This window comes from Bos indicus, chromosome 3 (assembly GCF_029378745.1).
Source record: "Bos indicus isolate NIAB-ARS_2022 breed Sahiwal x Tharparkar chromosome 3, NIAB-ARS_B.indTharparkar_mat_pri_1.0, whole genome shotgun sequence".
Taxonomy (NCBI): domain Eukaryota; kingdom Metazoa; phylum Chordata; class Mammalia; order Artiodactyla; family Bovidae; genus Bos; species Bos indicus.
This window is the reverse complement of record NC_091762.1, coordinates 84,713,231-84,735,665: the sequence shown is the minus strand read 5'-3', so window position 1 is coordinate 84,735,665 and position 22,435 is coordinate 84,713,231. Positions and strand designations below refer to the sequence as shown.

Sequence of the window (22,435 nt, the reverse complement as noted above, 5' to 3'; positions counted from 1 at the left end):
TATCCCAGAAGAATTTCCTTGCTATTGGCTAGAAATTCAGCTTTCCCACAGAGTTGTAGATGTGTGATTTGGCATGTACCTTTACTTACCCTTATTCTTTACAGTCAAAGATTTATAGTTCAGAAGGAGTCTGTAGGTAGAGAAGGATGTAAAGAATGGTTCTCTTAGTATTGCATGGTTTGGCTAGGAAACCTTTTTATTATTCTGTTTGCTATGCATCTAGACTTGCCCAGAAACAGCAGACTTAGACTATCCCCACTTCAAGCAGAATAAATAAGCAGAGTGGGGCCAGGAAAAGCCAATGAAGAAGCCACAAGGCAATTCATTAACCCATTTGAAGACATTTTCAGGCAACTTGTTAAGCTTCAAAGGTCAAAGTGACCAACATTGAATTCATCACAGGAAAAAATTCTGGTAGAACAAAGTTAGCCAACTTGACCTTTAATACTTAACAAGTTGTCTTAAAATGTTTTTATTCAATCTGGATACTTTGCTAACATGATTCATCTTCTAATCTATGCAAATGTGACTTTAACATCATACTGGGTTTTCCGTAAGGGCTTCATGTGATGGACTTTCAGAGCAGGTAACACAGAGTTTGTGATTGCTCTGCCCTGCTGTGTGTCCAGTCACAATGGCAGGGAGAGTGCCCCCTGCAAGGGCGATTGAGGGAGAAAGTTCTCAGTCAGTGGTTAGGCTGTTCTGAATATTTTCTTGCTGAAAACTGAGCGTGGGAGGCGGAGGTTTAGCCTCTTGTGCTGCTTTGCCCTGCTACCCGCTCTGTTGAGTTGCAGCAGTGGCCCCCGGCAGGCAGGCCTGGAAGCGGCAGGAAGGCAGCGCTGTCTGTGGGGTGGTGCTGGCCCAGCACTTTCCAGGCATGCTAGCACCCAGTGCGCAAGCGGAGGACTTCGCTTCCGCCAACTGTGACTTCAGAACCCAGGTCTGTTCCTGAACCTGGACGCCCAGCTGTCAGTGTGCCGCCATATGTCACCAGCACATGGCACCCTAATTAAAATTTCAAATTGCATGCATTTGTGTTTGCTGGCTGGCTTGCTTAAAAGGCAGAGACCTCACCACCCCAGCCTGCCCCCTCCTCCATGGCTCTGAGGTATTATGTTTGCCATCCGTAGGCACTGGTTGGCAAACGAATGGCCTTTCCTCACTAAAAAACCATCACTCTTGTTCTCTCACCTCCTATTTCGAAGGAGGAATAGTCCCTATTTTAAGAGAGGCGAAGGGCTGTGAGAAAATGTGTCTGGTGCCCTTGACAAGATCTCTATAGACCAGAAATGAGGTCCCTGGTTTTACCAGTGGCTTATTCAGAGTACTCTTCATTCTTTACCTCTCTTCTCATTTGAAAGAAAGTGAATATTACTATCCCTTAAACATCGTTTAATTTTTTTTAATGAGACTTGTTTATTATGATACATGTTTGTACTTCAGAGTCAGACCCTGGGAGCTGGTGTTAATAAGTACACTATTGCTTTTGTGCTATCCTCTCTTTGTGCATAGTTGTAGCTTTTTGTATGTTTACATTTGAAAATTTCTAAACAGGATTACATGGATCCCTCTTGGAAAATAGTAGGAATGAAATTCTGTGAAAGTAGGCTCCTCTGTTCAAAGTAGCCAAGACTTACTGCTGCTTGGGGACATCTTCTATTAATAGCTGCCCTTTATTGATCATTTAGAGAAGGGTATGGAAAATGCAAATTGTGTATATCTGTCACCTTGTTTAATTCTCACAGCACTCCTACTACACAGCAGCTGCTAGCATCCTCATTTCAGAGGAATATATACTGTGGGTTAGGGCTTCCCTGGTGGCTCAGCGGTGAAGAATCCGCCTGTCAATAAGGAGTCATGGGTTCGATCCCTGAGTTGGGAAGATCCTCTGGAGAAGGAAATGGCAACCCATTTCAGTATTCTTGCTTGGGAAATCCCATGGACAGAGGAACCTGGAAGGCTACAGTCCATGGGGATCACAAAACAGTTGAATACAACTTAGCAACGAAACAACAAGAACACCCTGTGGATTACTTTTGAAGCTTTTTCAGGACAACACACTCATTGGGTTATGGAAATGAGATTTGAACCCAGGTCAGTTTGACAGGAGACTGTGCCTATTATATTGCTTCCTCTCTGGAAGGAGAATGGAAGGTTTTTTTCTAGTTCATTCTAATACTAGCTTCTTGTGTGTAGCTTCTTCTAACACTAGCTTCTTGAAAACACATTGCTGATCTTTTCAGAAATTTTAGCTACACTTCATACAACTCATTTCTTATCAACCTCTTGTCGCCGTTTGCAGTCTTGACAAGCAAATACAAGGGGTATTTTCTTCTACAGACAAGGTGAAATTATAATGCCTTGTGGTGAAATAAGCTTGTGGTTTATATAAATCCATGACAAACTCTAATGTTGAGCTCCTTGAAGTCATTATTGCCAAAGATGTCACTGCTGTGGCCTAGGTGGTCTGGTCAAACACGTGACATGGAATTTATGTTATTTATATATGCGTGTATGCTAAGTCGCTTCAGTTGTGTCTGTCTCTGGGCAACCCTGTGGACTGTAGCCCTCCAGGCTCCTTTGTCTATGGGATTCTTCAGGAATGGATACTAGGGTGGGTTGCCGTGCCCTCCTCCAGGGGATCTTACCTACTTACTAACTTGTAGTGGTATGATCACTCATACTCACCTACTCACCTAGAGCCAGACATCCTGGAATATGAAGTCAAGTGGGCCTTAGGAAGGATCACTACAAACAAAGCTAGTGGAGGTGATGGAATTCCAGTTGAGCTATTTCAAATCCTAAAAGATGATGCTGTGAAAGTGTCACTATTATGAATTAATCCATGTAAAACACTTTAGAATTTGGCTCCTGTAACATTGGAAGTACTTAATCAGTGTTAGCTAAAATTAGTCATCACATTTAACACTTTACATGGAAAAAGAAGTTATTTTTCAGGAAGATTAATTGATCAGTTTTATAGAAAATTCTAATATGAAGACCCTGTCTTTTAAGAGCATCTGAATAAATAAGTCATCTTCTTGATTGGATCTGCCAATCAATAATCATTGATGATGCTTCTGCTGGGAAATGGTGCATGAAATCTCCAAAATAAAAAGTATTATCACAGACCTTAAAAAGATACCAGTTATGTTGGATAGAAAAGATATCCACTTACTATGTTTCAACAAGTGCTCTGGAGTGTTTACATATGTAATACAGTGAATTGTCACAACTACATAATGGAATGTGTTCTCAATCCTAAGTAATGACAGAAAGGATGAAGAAAAGCTAAACAAATAAACCAAAAAAAAAACTGCCTGCAAATTTTAATAAGGTATATAATACTAATAGTAGTACTTCTAACAATGATAATAACAGAAATAGAAGCCAGCAGTACACATGGAAGCCGCTTCTCTTATGGCTGTAGACAAGCTATTTACATACTTAGCAAAGTTATGAAATTCTATCAGCTCGAATCTTTTCCACCACAAATTATTCATTTCTTGTAAAACTCCCATGTATTCCACAGGGTTGCTGAAACACAGCAAAGTGTGAAAGAGAAAACAACTACTCCCTCCACATTTTGTTTAAAAATAGAAAATTCTGATGAGAATCTGAGATACAAGCCAAGATGTACTTTCTCAGATTTGGCTTTTTTTTTTAACCCCAAGTATCATATGAAAATACATTCTGATAGCTTAAAGAATCAATATCTTTTTACTATACCTATGAAAAAGGTAATGACTGTTGATAATTTTTATAAAATTCCTTGTACTCATTTTAATCAACACATCCTCTCACCTATAGCATCATGCCTTGAGATAAATATGGCAAATGACCCATGAGCCGACCTGTTTTCTTTCTTTCGTTGAACTTTAAAATGTAATATTCTCCCTGGTGTTCAGAGAGATACATTTGTTTAGCCTCTGTGTATATTACGTGTCATTAAGAAAATTATGAAAAGCTTGATGAAAGCTTGAGGCAAACTTTTATAATAGAGTTTTTCTTGTCAAATTCCTGTCTCTTTTGAGCTGAAAAAGAAAGAAAGAAAGAAAGGAGTAAGGGCCATTAGGAGGATAGCAGGTAGTAAAAGCCTATTTAATGTAACATCAATTGTGGAGAAAATATTACGTACAATTACATAAGGATTGCGTGAGAGGGAGCACCTTGAGAAGCATAATTTAATTAGAATGAATTTATGAGGGAGAGGGCCTGTGCCATTAAACAAAGGGAAGGCAGTGGTAGTGTGCTGTCTTTGCGAGAGCATTTAATGAGTTTCCGCACAAAGTGCTTCAGGTACAAGATTTGTAGCAGGTGGGCATAGAAATGTAGCTCAAAACAAAAACTGTCAAGTGTCCTCATTGGCGATTTCTGAATTAAGAATGTTTAGGAAACTACTTGGATAGTAGTACTTCTTAATGATGATTTCACTGAACAGCTATCACAGGCAAGATAACCCTTTTCTCTTTTAAAAAAATGAGATTCCAATGTGGTCTTTAGTTGGTCAGTGAATTTCTAAGTGTAGTCCTGGCCTCACTTGACTCCTGTCTTGCCCCTGTGTTAGATCACACCTCGTTTAGCATTGCAGACAATGCTAAATGACAAAGTCAATATCATTGACTGTCTTGATATTCCAGAAGAATAGTGCCAACGGTGACTTTAAATGGAGATTTTTGTCTTTATGGTTTGTTTCCTATTTCTGGTCGGAGGGAATTAGGGTGTTATCTCCCTATACTGTAATTGTGATCATAAACTTTATCAGGATTCTTTAAAATCCAAGTAGGTGAAAGGGAAGGAAAACACAGTTGTGAAATTGGGGGAAGGAGGCCTTAATAAGGGTGTGACCTTAACCTTGGTCAAAATATGCTCCCTGAGACCCCAGGAAATCTCATATATGGAGGGTTTAAATCGTATGGAAGGTTTAAAAAATTGGCAAGAGAATAATTTGTTCTTTAAGGATTTATTTGCATCTGTTCCTCAGAAGATATGTTTTTGGAATTTATTGCAAATAATCTTGTTAATCTTTTCCTAGGTATCCCGACAGGCCAGGTGGCTAAGGAAGGATGATACATAACAGGACTATGGAAATGCCATAAATTATTACATAGTATAAAAGTATCTGTGATATCCATGACTAACTTTTAAAATGGCAAAGTTATAAATATCTATAAAGTCTGTGCTCAATTGTACTGATTACTGTGGTACTAATGTGTAAAGAATATGTATTTTGGTTTGGTTTTGTTTTCCACCCTTAGATTTTATTTATAAAACAAAAATTTTACATTTGCAGAAGAGGGGCATTAGCAGGGTGTAAATTAAAGACAAAAAACCCCCAATAGGGGAGAATATTTTAAATGTCTTGCAGGGAGTAGAAGAAAGAATTTTGCTTAAAAATTTCACCATATGCTAACTATATACAGCACTTCAAGTTTATTTATTGTTAAAGCCTCATGTAAATCACGTCATTCTGAAAGTCATGGAAACTGCACATTTGTGCATTAAACTATGTAAACAACAAAACTGGTCATCCATCCAATTGTTGCTTCACTTATTTTGAGTTATAGTGTAATTTTGTGGAGGATGAAACGGAGATTGCACAATATAGCGATTTCCTGTAACACCTACGTTTTTGCTGATATAGCAAGGTCTGTTGGTATGAGAGCTTAACCTTTATTTTATTTCAAAATGTGTTTTTTATTCTGAGTTCCATTGGTGCCTATGGTTTCACTTTTCTGTGTGAACCACATGTTAAACCCGCCCTGACTAAATGAAGGAGTCAAGTGGTAGAAAAGACCTTGTAGGCAGGCAGATTTTATACTGGAATGAGTTCAAGAATACTTTGAACCTATCAGTAACATTATTAATAGGGAGAAAGTGTAAATGCTAACACTTCAAGTGCTCAAGTGTACATGTCAAAATGAAAGCATAAAGTTACATAGGACTGCTCACCAGCTTCCTTTATTTATAAAACAGATACATCCCTTGCACATAATTTGTCCCGTTCACTTTTGTCTATGACTGTTCTTCTGTCTGGGGTGCCCGGTTCTTCCTCTGCTTGTTGGGACTCCACTCATCCTTTCAAGCTGCCTCCAGTCTTTTGAAAAATCGGGCAAGGAATAGATCTTTTTTCTTCTGCCCAGCCCCCCTTGATTAACCTTCTTCCTGGTCCTTTTACCCATTGCACATGGTTTAGGTTGCCATATGGTTGTTAAGTCTGGTTTGCATTTGTACTTGGTTGTTTGAGAGTTGGTCTTCCTCATGAGGTTCTGTTTTCTTAGTGCTTAAAACAGTTCTTTGTAACAGTGGATACTCAGTAACTATGGCGTGGACTGAATTAAAGGAAAAATCAGAAAATTAAAGGAAAAAACAGAAGCAGAAGATATTAAGAAGAGGTGGCAAGAATACATAGAACTATACAAAAAGATCTTTATGACCCAGACAACCACGATGGTGTGATCAGCTATCCGGGAATGTGAAGTCAAGCAGGCCTTAGCTTAGGAAGCATCACTACAAACAAAGCTAGTGGAGGTGATGGAATTCCAGTTGAGCTATTTCGAATCCTAAAAGATGATGCTGTGCAAGTGCTGCACTCAATATACCAGCAAATTTGGAAGACTCAGCAGAGGCCACAGGACTGCAAAAGGTCAGTTTTCACTCCAATCCCAAAGAAAGGCAATGCCAAAGAATGCGCAAACTACTGTACAATTGCACTCATCTCACACATTAGCAAAGTAATGCTCAAAATTCTCCAAGCTAGGCTTCAACAGTACATAAACTGTGAATTTCCAGATGTTCAAGCTAGTTTTAGAAAAGACGGAGGAACCGAATTGCCAACATCCATTGGATCATTGTAAAAGCAAGAGAGTTCCAGAAAAACATCTACTTCTGCTTTATTGACTATGACAATGCCTTTGACTGTGTGTATCACAACGAACTGGAAAATTCTTCAAAAGATGGGAATACCAGACCACCTTACCTGCCTCCTGAGAAATCTGTATGCAGGTCAGGAAGCAACAGTTAGAACTGGACATGGAGCAGCAGACTGTTTCCAAATCAGGAAATGAGTACGCAAGGCTGCATATTGTCATCCTGCTTATTTAACTTATATGCAGAGTACATCATGCAAAATGCCAGGCAGGATGAAGCACAAGCTGCATTCAAGATTGCTGGGAGAAATATCAATAACCTCAGATATGCAGATGACACCACCCTTATGGCAGAAAGCAAAGAGGAACTAAAGAGCCTCTTGAGGAAAGTGAAAGAGGAGAGTGAAAAAGTTGGCTTAAAACTCAACATTCAGAAAACTAAGATTATGGCATTCAGTCCCATCACTTCATGGCAAATAAATGGGGAAACAATGGAAACAGTGAGAGACTTTATTTTTGGGGGCTCCAAAATCACTGCAGATGGTGACTGCAGCCATGAAATTAAAAGATGCTTGCTCCTTGGAAGAAAAGCTATGACCGACCTAGACAGCATATTCAAAAGCAGAGACATTACTTTGCTGACAAAGGTATGTCTAGTCAAGGCTATGGTTTTTTCAGTAGTGATGTATGGATGTGAGAGTTGGACTATAAAGAAAGCTGAGTGCCGAAGAATTCAGGCTTTTGAACAGTGGTGTTGGAGAAGACTCTTGAGAGTCCCTTGAACTGCAGGGAGATCCAGCCAGTCAATCCTAAAGGAAATCAGTCCTGAATATCCATTGGAAGGGCTGTTGCTGAAGCTGAAACTCCAATCCTTTGACCACCTGATGTGAAGAACTGACTCATTGGAAAAGACCCTGGTGCTGGGAAAGATTGAAGGCAAGAGGAGAAGGGGAGGACAGAGGATGAGACGGTTGGATGGCATCACCTATGCAATGGACATGAGTTTGAGTAAGCTCTGGGAGTTGGTGATAGATGGACAGGGAAGCCTGGCATGCTGCAGTCAATGGCGTCGCAAAAAGTCAGATACGACTGAGCGACTGGATCGAACTGAAAGGAAGAAAAATGAGAGAGGGTCTACTTCAGTAGGATCCAGGCAGTAAAATGGTGAGGATACATTTAGGGAAATCTGTACCTTGGGGAGCCTGGTGGGCTGCCATCTGTGGGGTCGCACAGAGTCAAACATGACTGAAGCGACTTAGCAGCAGCAGCAGCAGCACCTCTCTAGGAGCGACCAGTCGCCTAGCTCCCAGTGGACAATGTGACAGGCTGATCCCATGTTTTACGGTAGATTTTAAGGTGTATTATGTATGTGTTGTGGTATTTGAATACTAATTTTTGATCAAAGGAATTTTTCTTTATACATAATTCAATAAACCCATCTTCTGTAAAATTTGAAGGATTTTTTCTTGGTCGGGGGGAGCGGTTACTAACTGCCTAGTGATTTATGAAATGATGAAGTGGAAAAGAGGTATGTCTCCAGCTGGATTGTTCTCATCAAAGTGACCTCCCCTTTTCCTGTGGCCTCCTTGGAGTAGATCTAGTCTAGAAGAACCTCTAATTATTGTCTTAGGATTCTTGTCTACCTAGGCATAGATTCAAGAGACCAAAACTAAGCTGAGCTTGTTTTTAGTGACTTGGAGCTGGTAAGCGGATGGACTGCAAGTCACTTAGGCTTGAATTGATTCATACCTCTTTCCTAAGAGGTTCCCCTGATTGACAGAACTTTCTATGATCATTTTGATTCATGCATCTATTTGCATTTAGAGCATGCATGTTAAATGACCCTAAAGGTAGTGCCTGATATAAGACATAGCAGGAGGACCTATCTTTAAAAAAAAAACAAAAACCTTTACTGTGTAATGCTAGATACCTTGTTAAGTGAATTTCCTTTTATTTGTAGCCATCCTCTTTCTTTGAAAAGACAAAACAGCAAAAATGCACTGAAATTTGATTTAATTTCTAATTGTGGATGTTTGACTATATCTGCCTTAGTCTGCCTTTTGGCCCCGAGGGGTGGATGCCGAATATAATGAACTTCTCTGGGGATTGGCTGTTGAGCTTTTTAGTAGAACAGACTTCCCTGCCCTTCTTACCAACAGGGATGGTGAGTTGAGGAAAACTCCATCCTTTGTTTTTGTTACTGTGTGAGCATTCCTGATGTATCCTGGATGATACGGAGAAACATTTAGGTATAGCTTTTTTCTCTCAGAGCTTGCTCATTCATTCACTCAACAACTGTTTAGTTTGAGCCCACTCTTCTAGGCCCTGGGCTTGTGTTCTGTTAGCTCAGACATAATTTTCTCAATCGAGAGGGCTTTCTACAGTGCTAGGACATGTTGATTAATTTAAAGCCCATTGCCCATTATAAATGTATTTTGCTGTCGATTCGAGTAGGTCCTAAAGGCTATCCTATAAAGGAGCACTGCTTTTTAAATTTTAGATTATATTTTATTTTGAACCCTTTTGTTGTGGAATCAAACATTTAGGAAGAGAGGATACACTGTAAGTGAGTAAGTTCAGGAATTTTGATCATGGGAACCACTTGTTGCAACCACCTCCCAGTCAAGAGGCAGCAGTGCTAGGAGCCCAGAAGCCTCTGTGTTCTTTTCCGTATCACAGTTCCCTTCTGGAGATGATCCCTTTCTTGACGCTTATGGTAACCACTTCCTTGCTTGCCTCTTCCAGTCACAGTTTGTCTTTATTTGTTCAACTCCGTGCTTAGAGATTAATCTGTTGTTTCAGTGTGGCTGTAATTTGTTTACTTTTTAAAAGAAAGCTGTGGTATAGTCATAGGATGGAAGCCTCTATAGCCGTGAAAGAATACTGTTATTACCCGCTTTTTATAGATGAGGAAATCGAAGCACAAAGAGGTGAATCAATTTGCCTAAGGTTCTACTGCCAGGATATGTTATAAAACTAGGATTTGAACCTAACTAGTCTTAACGTCTGAGTCTGTTGTCTTAATTTTATACCAAGTTGTCTAAGACTTTTAGCAAGACTTCACCTAAATGATGTACAGCATTTCAACTTCTCTGAAGGTTTATTTAACAGATTTTCTTAAAAGTGCATTCTCAGAAGCAAGACTTTCTTATAGATACTATGAAGTGAAGTGAAGTCGCTCAGTCGTGTCTGATTCTTTGCGATCCCATGGACTGTAGCCTAACAGGCTCCTCCGTCCATGGGATTTTCTAGGCAAGAATACTGGAGTGGGTTGCCATTTCCTTCTCCAGGAGATCTTCCCAACCCGGGGATTGAACCTGGGTCTCCCACGTTGTAGGCAGACACTTTACTATCTGAGCCACCAGGGAAGTCCATAGGTACTATAGTGATGATATAAAAATATAGAAATTTCTAGACTTATGCAAATTGACAGCCCCTGGAGATAATCTAGTCACTGGATTCTTTATTTTAAAACTTTGAAAGTAGAAGGTCCAAAAGTTGTGAGACTGGGCAGAATTCAGACGTCTGTTTATCCAAAGAGGCAGCACCAAGAGGTTTGTTGAGGTGAACTGATGAGAACTGAAGTGGTCCCAGGCTTACTCCGTGTTTCAGTCTTTTGATCAGCACGCTGAGTCTTACCCAACTGGATGCCCAGTTTCTTGCTGAGAACATTTCAAGGCTTGGTGCCAGCTATTGCTAGAAAGAAAAGCTCTAGACGGTGCCTTGACAGCTGGCAAAATTTCAGGTAAGACGAAGTTGACAGGACAGAAAACTGAACCTTGGTGGACTTGAAGCTGAGACCAGTGACTGGAGCACTCTCTCTCAAAGTCATAAGCCTGATTGGAAGTCAGTGTAAAGGTGTTATTCCCTATGCTATGCTAAGTCACTGCAGTCGTGTCCAACTCTGTGCGACCCTATAGACGGCAGCCCACCAGGCTCCCCCGTCCCTGGGATTCTCCAGGCAAGAACACTGGAGTGGGTTGCCACCCCCTTCTCCAATGCATGAAAGTGAAATGTGAAAGTGAAGTCGCTCAGTCCTGTCCGACCTTAGCGACCCCATGGATTGCAGCCTAACAGGCTCCTCCGTCCATGGGATTTTCCAAGCAAGAGTACTGGAGTTTGGATAATTCTTGTGTGACCTTAGAGACATGTATTGCCTCTTTTTCTGTGTATCCTTTGACCAAATGAATTTCTCCTACTTTTGATGTTACCAAAAGGCATTTAAAAGAAGAAAGGTGTGTCCTAGATAAATATAAATTGATCAGATACCAACTCTTGAACCAAAGATAGTCACACCATCCTTCCCTTGTTGTCAGAACTTTTTTTATTTCTGTCCATCGTTACACTCCCAAACCCACTCTGTTGCAACATATACACACACACCATTGTATTGTTTCAGACTTTTGCATTGACATCAACATCCCTGTCGTTCTGAAGAACTGTTCTAGGAAAGAGTAAGTGAATTCTTGATAGCTAGTTAATCTATGGGACTTAGATGTAGACAGAAGTCAAGTCATTATGAGGTCATTCTAATCATTGAAGATGTCCAACAGTAGACTGGACTTAGAGAGGGGCCTCACATGGGGAGGGAGCAGGTCTGCTGAAGTGGTTCAGAGACTTTGTAGCTGAGATGGATTGGGAAATTGCACGAGACAACCTTCAAATCTGTACAATTTTTTAAAGATTTTGAAATGAAATTTATTGAATTGTTGGTTTGGGGAGCAACTTATCTTTGATAATTTCATTTTTCTCAGATTTAAGTAAATACACATGGGGAAATTATTCTTGAGTAATAAACAGTAGACCTATTTTACATATATCCATATTTGTTCTTTCCCCATTTTTTTTCATTAGAAGATATATTTTCAGCTTGGATCCAATCTTTGAGGGGTGGGGGTTAATTGCTTCAGAGTATTGTATTAGTTTCTGTTGTTTCACAAGGAAGTGAATAAGCTATATGTATACATATATATCCCCTTCCTCTTGGACTTCTCTCCCACCTCTATCTCACCCATCTCCATGTTTTTTAAATTAAAAAATGAGACTATAAGGCAGTGTTAAACTGCTTAGCCAGAAACTGTGTTGTACATGGTCATCTTTCCTTTCTTTTTCTTTTCTTTTACTTTCTTTTTAGCTTCATGATTTTGTCCTAGAAAATTTACAAATTCCACTTACATGCGCCTCCGTCCCCAGCCTGGTAGCTATCCTTAAAAAAAAAACGGGTGCTCATGGGCACATAGAGTTCAGCCGATAGTTGGAAGTGTGGGAGGAGTCCCGGGAAACCAGAGAAGCACTGTTAAGATGTGCCCAGATGGAATTCCCGTGAGGCTCTCTTCTGTGAAGTGGGACTTTTGTGGCACCAACAGCAAAGCAATTCATGAACAAAAAGCCTTCTCTAGCGTCACCATTGTTGATGTTCTCTGTTTCTTGCCTCCCTCTGCTTTTGTTTGGCGAGGGGTTTCTTATTTATTCACACACACGTTTTTACAAGATTAGAACAAATGTCTATGTTAATAACATCCCAAGTTATTATTTTGGGGGGAGAGGTGCACATTTCATCTTGGTGTTTGTCTGAGGTTTTGCTGAGGAAAGCAAACAGAGAATTGAATGAAGATTCACTCAGCCTGACTAGACGATGGTGTGCCGTGTAAATGTACTGAACATTTTTTTTTATTCACTTTCTCAGGAGTGGATAAGGAGAGGCACTATTTGCAGTGTGTGAAGTATTGTTTAAAAGTGAGAACTCCCTGTGAGGTGTGGTTGTAACAGGAGTAGGTCAAGTATTTCCTTCTTTCGTATTTAGCCAGAAGAGACCACTTAGCTCCTCTGAAGCCTTGCTTATAACTGATCATCCCTTTCTTTTTTTTCTGTTCACAACATTATGATCCAACTCTTGTTCTTGTACACTAGTGAGATCTTTCATTCTGAAAATCCTGCTACAAGCAAGTTCTGACCAATTCATCATTCTTGCTGCCATTCTGTACTGAAGTACATCTTGGTTCATGCGAGGCTGAGAATGAGCTCAGCAGAGAAAGGAGAAATATATAGTGGTTTAAGGATGAAAAGAAAACGAATACTCTGGTGGTTTTTCAGTTTGTGTTTGTTTTGTTTTTTAGTTTTGAAAAGACCCAAGCTCTGACTTTTTAATTTTTTTAATTCAAAAGGAAGCAGTTTGATACATTAGAAGCATTGTCTTTGGAGTCCAGGAGACCTGAGTTTGGAGTTGCACTTTGTGACCTCAAACTTCTTGCTCTTTCCGAGGTTCAGTTTGCTGCCTGTAAAATAGGAATAATAGTATATCATAGGGTTGTTACATGGATTAAATAAGAATACTTCGTATAAGGTGTGTGGCACAAGGCTTTGCCCATAGCAAGGGGCTTGCTATTCTTCTTGTATTAACAAAGCTGTCCAGGTATTTCTTCCCATTAGTAATTTTCATAAAATACATATTAAACTCTGTAATTTAATATGATTTAAAACTTTTAATAAACATGTCTAGAGTTTAAGATTTAAGACTTTAAAAAGAGTTCACACAGGACTGGTTTCTCTGTGATTAAGTAGTGGGCAGTCATAAGATTTTTATTTTATGACATGTTTAGGAGAAAGTACTGAATGAAGCTTGTAATAGTAACAGCCCCTTTAATGAGAGGACCAGATAGAGAAGTCATTTTCAGTGCTGTCTGGGAAAAGGGTGGATTTCCTGTGGCATCATAACAGTTCTGAGTAAAGGACCTCAAAGAATCCCTGAATTAAAGGAGCTTGGAAACTAAAAAATGCAAGATTTCCCCCACGCCACCCCCCCATAAATTGATCTATTGCATCCTAATGATATTAAGTAGAAGTTGATTTTTCAGAGGAAAGAAATACTTGAGAGAATTGAATTGTCTGTCAGACTTGCATATTTCTCTTTGGAGAAACTGAAACCTGTTTGTTCTGTAAAAGCAGTTATTTGTGTCTAGATTTGCTCTCTTGGAAACCATAATTAACCCTTGAGGGGTAAATAGTTTTCTGTCCCCTAAATGGCTTTGATTGATTATTTTTTAAAGATTCATTTTCCCATATAATCTCTCAGAGGCCGGGGATCAGATAGCCTGCAAAGTATGTACCACACTATGTAGCTAGGCTCAAAATTAATATTTTCATCTTTATTTTAAAGATTTTTTTATAAAAGTAATGTAAGCTTATTATAGATCCTTTGGAAAGTACAGAAAAATGGAAGAGAAACCATACACAGCTCCACCATCTAAAAATCATCATCATCACAATCTTGGTGCATTTCCTTCTGGATGTTTCTCTGTACAGAGCACCATGGTGGATAGTCATGATTGAATATATATGTAGGGTCTTCAAGGATCTTCTCATGAGGCCAGGTGCTATTGGACAGAAACTGGTGGTAGCCAGGCAAAGTGTGTGGGCCTGCTTATAAGGATGAGAGGATCACAGAGAGAGCAGACTGCCCTCGGATCCCTCAGCCCTGTGGGACGTGTGGTTTTCCTCAAGTGGGAAAAGATTGTAAAGGGAAGGTGGTGGTTGTAGGCGAACTCAAAAGAGATCTTCAGATTGTCCCCATGGTAAGTAACAAGGGCCAAAAAAAAAAAAAAAACACCAGACTTTTGCTCTGCTCTGATATTTCTGTATTCAGGAAGAAATCATTAGTTTCAGTAAGTTCAGGTTTTGAAGGTAACTTCTTCCTCTTGAACATTTCCCAGTAGGGATTATATTATTGTCATTAACTTGAAATGTGGAGGGGGAGACATAAACATGAGACAATTGAGAATTGTTAGCACATAACAAATTTTTACAGCATCTATCCCTGACCTGAATCATTACTATTTTCTTTTGAGTTAAATCTTTTTTTATAGATGCTTTCTAGTCTGTCTTATGCATCTCTGACTTTTCTCATGCTGAGTCATACTTTGTTCTGTTTCTTAAATATAAATATATATCCGACATCACCGACTCAGTGGACATGAGTTTAAGCAAACCCCCGGAGACGGTGAAGTACAGGCAAGCCCAGAGTGCTGCAGTCCATGGGGTCACAAAAATCAGACATGACTTAGCAACTGAACAACAATGTATACATATGTATGTATCTCCATTATTGGACAAAGACTGGAAGAGTGGATATGGCATTGGAAATGTGCAATATATCCAGAGATCACTTGTGTTGAGAGATGATTTCATTGTAATCCTTCCTGATTGAACCTCTCAAACCTTTGATTCTCATCTGCAATGTGAATGTTTTATTCCTTTTCCCTTGGCTGTGTCTCCATCTGCATGCAGTCCTCAGGTGGACTTCTTTACTAAAGAGAAGAGCATAATATTCTTCAAGTTTGTCTAGCTCTTTGACATTTAAACAAGCTAGAGAGATGCATAAATTTAGCAAAGGATTGGGGCCAAAGTGATGGCTGAACTGGCATCATTTCACATTTTTCATGCTGTATATTTATAGCAATAAATTTCAAGCAAGGAAATAGATTGCATGGAGTATGCTGTATTAGGAAGGAAGTTTGTATACTTTTGTGGCTTATTAGTATCTTAGTATAACCTTCTTCCCACTTCGCTGGTTGAGTGAACTGAAACGGATAAGTTCAGGGGCTTTTTGGTTGTTATTCATGTGTCTGGCTGGTTAAAGGGTAAGTTTTTTTTTTTTATTAAAAAAAAAAAAAACTAAACTGAGCTCCCAGAATTATTACTTGGTTGTTGTGGCTTTCCTTCTCTCTCATTCTAAAGTCTCTCATTCTAAAAGACTGAAGATACCCTCTCATGACCGCTGCCCTCGTAGCTGCTAAGTTCTAGAGCTCTGTGGTGAAATGCATATGTTAACTTAAAAAAACAAACAGTACCCCCAAAACAAACAGTGCCCAATTTTTTAATGAGGAGATAACAATAGTACAATAAAATTGTATTTCCCAGTCAATGAAATCTTATAATCAAAAATACTGAGAAAATTTTGCTTCCATGATTGTCTTGCTTTTTGAATCAGTGGTGGGTTATAGTTCAGAAAAGAATTGCCCAAATGTTATTTATTTAATATATAAATATATAATTTATATATTTAATTATATAAATTATATATATAGTTTATAACTATAATATATAAATGATGATGATGATAAGGATAAATAACAACACCTTATTTTTTAAAAAAAGATAGATACTAGCCTAAATGCTTTCATGAATTATCTCATTTAGTTGTATCAACAAACTTTTAAGTCATAATATTATCATTCTCATTTTATAAATGAAGAAAACCAGTTTTTTGAGAGCTTGAGTAACTTCCTTTAGAATATAGATCTTAAATATCTAGAGTAAATAAATGATAACAGAAAATATTCCCTTCCACTAAATATGCTTTCTCCCACATAGTCCAAAACTCTAGAGAGTTTTGGAATAGGGGCTTGTTTTTTCTAAAAAAAGAGAAAACCTTGGTAGACATTTTAGTCTTCATTAATCATACAGGGTTATGATGTGAATTTGAGTGAGCAAAGAACTTGTTGGATTTGTAGCTGTAGGGTAATAGGGTTGTTGGTGGAAGATTTAAAGGAGGGGTGATGGTGAATAAAGTTTGTTTTTACAAAAGGCACAAGCAAGCAAACTGACTCTCTGTGCTCAAGGTCATAGGATTGGAGCAGAACATCAAAAACATATGCCATCTACTGCGAAAATTTCACCTTTTACCCCAATAAAACTTTTCTCATATGTCACCTTTGAGACACATACCAGAGCTTATTGTTCTATAGAGCTTCCAAATAAAGTGCATTTATTTCGAGGACAGAAAATATAAATTTGAAAAAGTATTTTAGATTTAGAAAGCATGACTTTTGAATTCTAAGTATTTATTATCCAGTGGGGACTGTGAGCCCCGAATTATCTTCATCTTTACATCTAGAGTGCCTGGGAGTCTGACAGGGAACATCATAAAGAGTCCATAAAGTTTTTTAAATACATGAATGAGTGAAGAAATGAATGAACAAAGTTATAGAGTTTTCTCCTATCATCTGCTAAACGTCTGCCTATCATTTTAAAGACCCTCCTTTTAAAAACATTAAAAAGAGGATATGTAACCTAGTTTTATTAATAATATTTAGTATTCATTCATATATAATTGGACTGACTGATAAAAGAGAACTTTGTAGTTTGGTTCATAAAAGAAAATTCACAATTGAGTGGCGTGGGGACCACACCTTCAGACACAGACACTCCATTCAGACTTGCAGACCCCCACCCTGCTCAGTGTCTGGGCTGCAGCCCAGACTGAGGTTGGACCGCGGGAAGAAGGAAGCCCTGTGGTTAAACCACTTGGGATGATCGAAAGTCGACCATACTTATTTTCAATTTGGCAGCCGCATTAGCTTTTTCCTCCAGTGTGCAGTTTTCCCTGGCTGTTTCACTCTGTGGGCTGCTCACCATTGGTGATCTGGCAGAGGCATCTGAGGAGGCTCACCATGGCTCCCTCCTGACAGTTCCTTGGGCTGTTCCAGTGCTTTCCCTGACTCGGCCATGCTCTCTGGTCTCAGGGAGTTAATCAGTTGCAGTGAGTGCAAAAGAAGTAAAAAGAAAGACAGGAAACTGTGACCTGAGGATGATGATAATGGAATGTTAAATTTAACATGACCTGAGTTGTAAATATTTACAGCATGTGAAAATGTTCCTGGCTCCTTCTACTGTTTACATGCTTTGATTCAGATCCTTAGAAATTTCTGGTGGGCCTTTGATATTTGAGCCCATCAATGTATCTGTCTTGATACTCCAGATTTGAATACCATCTTAGTTAGAGGCATGGTGTGGTGGTTATGATGTGTGAGTGTGTGAGTCTCTCAGTGTCCAGGAGAGGAAGGTTGTGAAGATGCCTTTTCTTGTGGGACAGACCTGCATCTCCCGGGATGAGCTAGTGTATGTAAGTGTGTTCGTTTTCTTTTTCCTGTTTCTTTCAACCTATGTCTTTTTCTTTCCCATTTTCATCTCAAGTTGATACTATGTTATCTGCACTAATACCTGGGTATAGTTTCCTACCCGCATTGAACCTCAGTTAGAAGAACCTCAGGCCTTAATGATCTTAATTTTAACCGATTTCCCTGGATAAAATGCTCCTGATATCAAATAACTATACGTTGAATATTTATTATTGCTTGAAAGCAGTGTCTTGGAAAGGATGTCAGGGGTTTCCTAAAGGAGTAGTAAAATTCCGTTTTCCCTGTAGCGTTTACCAGCTGCCTTGCAATTTGGGTAGCCTGAAATATGGTCATAGTGCACGTTACCCAACTTTTCCTGGCAGCTCCTGCTCTCTCATGCTTCACGCAGATGATATCCCATCCCCCTGCCAACAGGGACATGTCGGGACCTGGTCGTATCTTCATGACTCTAGCAGGGAAGGGTGGATGCCAGGAAAATAAGAATCAAGCTAGTAACCTACCTGACTTAAAGAAAGTACCACTGCATTTTGTTGGAAGTATGGGAGTTTGGAGGTGTCCCCCAAACAAACCTAAATCTTTAGGTGGTCAACCATGATTGAGTTGCTGTTTTCTTAAAGGTGTATGGAGGGTATCATTTCATGACTCCCCTAGGCCTGAATGGACGGATGATTAAAATACATAAATTCATGGATCATATCAGAGAGAAAGGATTCTAATTTGTGGTCAGAATGGGTCTACTCTTGTGTACTGCTAGAGTTTATCAGGATATTCCTTGCTGAAATTTGCTTGTCCAGTTTGGATTGAACCACTTAAATTTAACAAACTTTAGCCTTGCAAGAAAAAAACAGAAAATCCTAGAAAGTAAGAGTTTGCTATTATCTTGTGTAGGATTTCAATAATGGGAATCAGGATGAAAAAACCAGTGTTGGCTGATGAAAGTTAAAAGTTGGGCTCATAATAAATTGTATTTGCATTTCAGTTAACAGCTTGAAAACGGCCCTACATTTATTACTTTATTTGAGCTTTGTCATTGTTCCCTGAGGGAAAATATCTATTATTATTATCAACATCACCTTCCATTTTACAAATTATAAAATGGAGGCTCTGAGAATTTAAGAGATTTTCCCTAAATTACTTAATTGACATGCCAATGCAGGAGACATATGAGATGCAGGTTTGATCCCTGGGATGGGAAGATCCCCTGGAAGAGGGCATGGCAACCCATTCCAGTATTTCTTGCCCATGGAAAGAGGAGCCTGGTGGGCTACAGTCCATAAGGTTGTAAAGAGTTGGACACGACTGAGGCGACTTAGCACGTGTGCACATACTGTAGCTAAGTCTAACTTTCTGAGGACTTCTCTGTCTTTTATTATCTCATAGTTGGCATTCTAACAGAAATAAAGTTGTTTTATAAATGCATATTTTATAATGCTGCTATAGCCAATATAGGAAATGGCATTGAAGTTACATACTTTGCCTGCTAAAATCAGCACAATTTGTGAAACAGGCCTTACCTCTCATAAACTCCCTTAGCTCCTGCACATTTTACTACTATATTGTTATAATGAAGTTTGCAAAGCACTGCAAAGACTGAGATGCACTTTTCCCGTCCCCACACCAGACAGTGCTATGACACACCTGGAGACTTTAACAGACGATGTGGGCCTACGGTGAAGTGCTTGTTAAAATTTAGGTCGTTCTTCATGAATATACTTCTTTTTTTAAAAGATGTAATTTTATTTTTATTTACTTATTTGTTTTCGGCCAAGCCTCTGCATGGCACTGTGGGATCTTAGTTCCCCAACCAGGGATGGAACTTGTGCCCCCTGCAGTGGAAGCGCGGCTTCTTATCCACTGGGCCACCAGGGAAGTCCCCATGAATATATTTCTTTTTAAAATTGAAAAAAACTGTATCTCAGAATTTGTATCATTGCTTTAAAATGTGTTTCTAATGAATAGAATTAAAATTACATTTTATGGATTCTTCAACATTGATAAACTGTTAAAAATGATTATACTGTAATTTGAGGTATAAAATCTTTTATATCACTTAAGTGAATAATTCATTATATGTAACACAGCTGGAAAATTCTGTCCATGCAGTTACTGATTGTGTAGTGCTATCAGTTTTTGATAAACATGTTCCACGTTTCTCTATTTTACACACATAAGCATTAAATTCACCCACTGTTTGAAGACAAGAGATTGTCACTTTTTAGGAGTTGGCATCAATAGATACATCTGGAACTAGGTAAGAAATTAAAAGACCAGAGAAAAAATCAGACTAACCCCATTGGTAAAAATTGAGTTCCTCAGGAGCTGACCAATATAAGGTCTTTTCCAGATATGACTACTGACTATAAAAGGCTTTTAAAGTACACATCATCATTATTGTAGAAATGTAACTTATTCAAGTGGGTGAGATAAATCAGCTCCTCATCTGTCAAGCTGCAGCTGAACAAGGATGATAGTATCTGACCTGTAGATGACTTTTCTTATTGCCTGTGCAAATCAGGTCACTACGAAATCACTGTTTATTAACTTTTTTCAGTAACATGATGGTCTAAGTATTTCAAGACTTGTTTATCCCTCTTCCACATGACATGGAATCAGATCCTGCCCTCTGCTCTGCTAAGGTTTTTCTGACTGAAACAGGTAAATTGAACAAGAGCCCATGAGAATGCAAACTTCTGTACATGTGGTCATTACTCATGTACCTTGCTTTGGTTAAATAAACCCTTGATGTCCTTGATGGTTTGTTTGCCAAGAACTTGATAATCCCCTCCCAATTGCTGCTATCAAATGCAAGCAAGGAGAAATATGAATGGTTATGAACTTTCATGATGCTGGTATATGCACACAGTGATATTTGGCACAGTTAAACCTTGCTTAGTAGCTTCCTGGTTCATTTTCTTTTCATTCCATCAGAGAGTTTGGGCCTTTGTGGACCATCACTGTACGCAGTTCATAGTGATATATAGTTCACATTTCTCGAAGGGCTATGAGGTTTAAGCAATAATCTAGTGCCATCATCATCTGATCTATTCCTGGAAGGTGCATCTTCAAAAGCTTTTGACTTTTTTTGGATGCCCAGTGTAGTACCTTGGGTTCCACTTTTTTGCCTGCCACCCCCACAAGCCCTAAATTTTACACACACACACACACACACACACACACACACACAATATTAAGCTAAGTACAAGACTTTCAAAGAAAGGCATCTCTTTCTTGTTATGGCAGGTAGTGTCATGGTGAAACATAAAAGTTGTCCCAATTGGTTCCTGAAACTTGGAAAAGTTTCACTGTTTCAGCTGAACTGAATCATCATCTTAGTTTTGTAAAGCTGATCAATTCAACAAGACAAGACTGATTGCTCAGGCAGATTAACTGCCCCTGAGACAAGTGTTCAGAATAATTCTTGTATGATCTTCAGTATTGGTGTGTAGCAATAATCTTTACTGTCCTATTTTGTTTAATTGTCTGTGTAGATATTCTCTAGAAAGGAGGTTGATTAAACTTTGACATAACTTGAATCCATTGTATGAACTATATTAACATACATAATTATGCCTGGAAGAGAACTGTACATAATTTAAAAATTTATGGTTAAGAGATCTATACAATTTTTTCTCTGTAGCTTTCCTTTAGCTGTGTGTTAGGAGGTATTCAGGAATATGAGTTTAGGTTAATAACCCATGACAGAGCTAAAGTCAGGAAGAGGTGGTCCCAGAGGACCCGAGTTAGCTCTTGTTGGGAAAAAGTCAAAATTGGGAAATAGGACTTCGGAGGCATAGGTCAAAGGAGGATATGAAATATTTGCCCCACAGCCCCTACATGAATAACCTTTATTTTGGAGAGGAAAGGTTTCTCAGACTTACTCAATGAGGATTAAAATGAGAATAAACATATATTCCCTATATTCTCTCTCTCTCTCAGTGGTCTATAAATTCATAAATGAAACCATAAAGACTTAAATCTAACATTGTATTCAGTCTGAGCTCTTCCACTTAAGCAGTTTGGGACTTCAGGCATGTTGCTATTCATCTGTGAGCTTCATTTTCTTCGCCTCTACAGAGGGTATTGACAGCGGTTATATTGTGGCATTGTTATGAAGAAAAAATGAGGTAATATTAAAAAGTGTTTAAGGCACAGATACTGGCACATTGAAGATACTTAGTAAATGTGGATTTCCTTCTTGTTCAGCAAAAGCTTAAGGAGGAAAGCTGGTGGTGGGAATGTACGTGTTTCATTATTTCACTAGAGTTTGCCGAACATATTTACCTCATTAATGCTGAGTAATTAAAACAGAGACTCATATCTAAATGTGAACACAGAGATATTTTATAACTGAGCTATCACTCCATTTTTGTAATGCAGTGTGGACTCTTTCTTTACCTCTGTGTCTCTGAAAATCTTATAATTTTGAAATATAAGTTCTTCTGGGAGTCTTCTGATTGAAATGTTGTTATTGTTGTTGTTCAGTCATCAGTCATGTCTGACTCTTTGTGACTCCATGGACTGCAGCACACCAAGCTTACCTGTCCTTCACCATCTCCCTGAGCTTGCTCAAACTCATGTCCATTGAGTCAGTGATGCCATCCAACCATCTCGTCATCTGCCATCCCCTTCCCCTCCTGCCTTCAATCTTTC

General features: G+C 38.9%; 1 protein-coding gene across 4 annotated transcripts in view; it reads left to right on the top strand.

Moving 5' to 3' along the window:
• NFIA (nuclear factor I A) overlaps positions 1-22,435 on the top strand; it is a 399,012-nt gene that overhangs the window by 118,370 nt on the left and 258,207 nt on the right. Inside the window, exon 3 of one of the 4 annotated variants that reach the window (XM_070780245.1) lies at positions 1-22,435. This exon is cut by the window's left edge and continues 93,213 nt beyond it; it is cut by the window's right edge and continues 37,552 nt beyond it. The exons of the other annotated variants lie outside the window; for them this stretch is intronic. The gene's annotated coding sequence lies outside the window, so the exon portion shown is untranslated. 4 annotated transcript variants of the gene reach the window in all.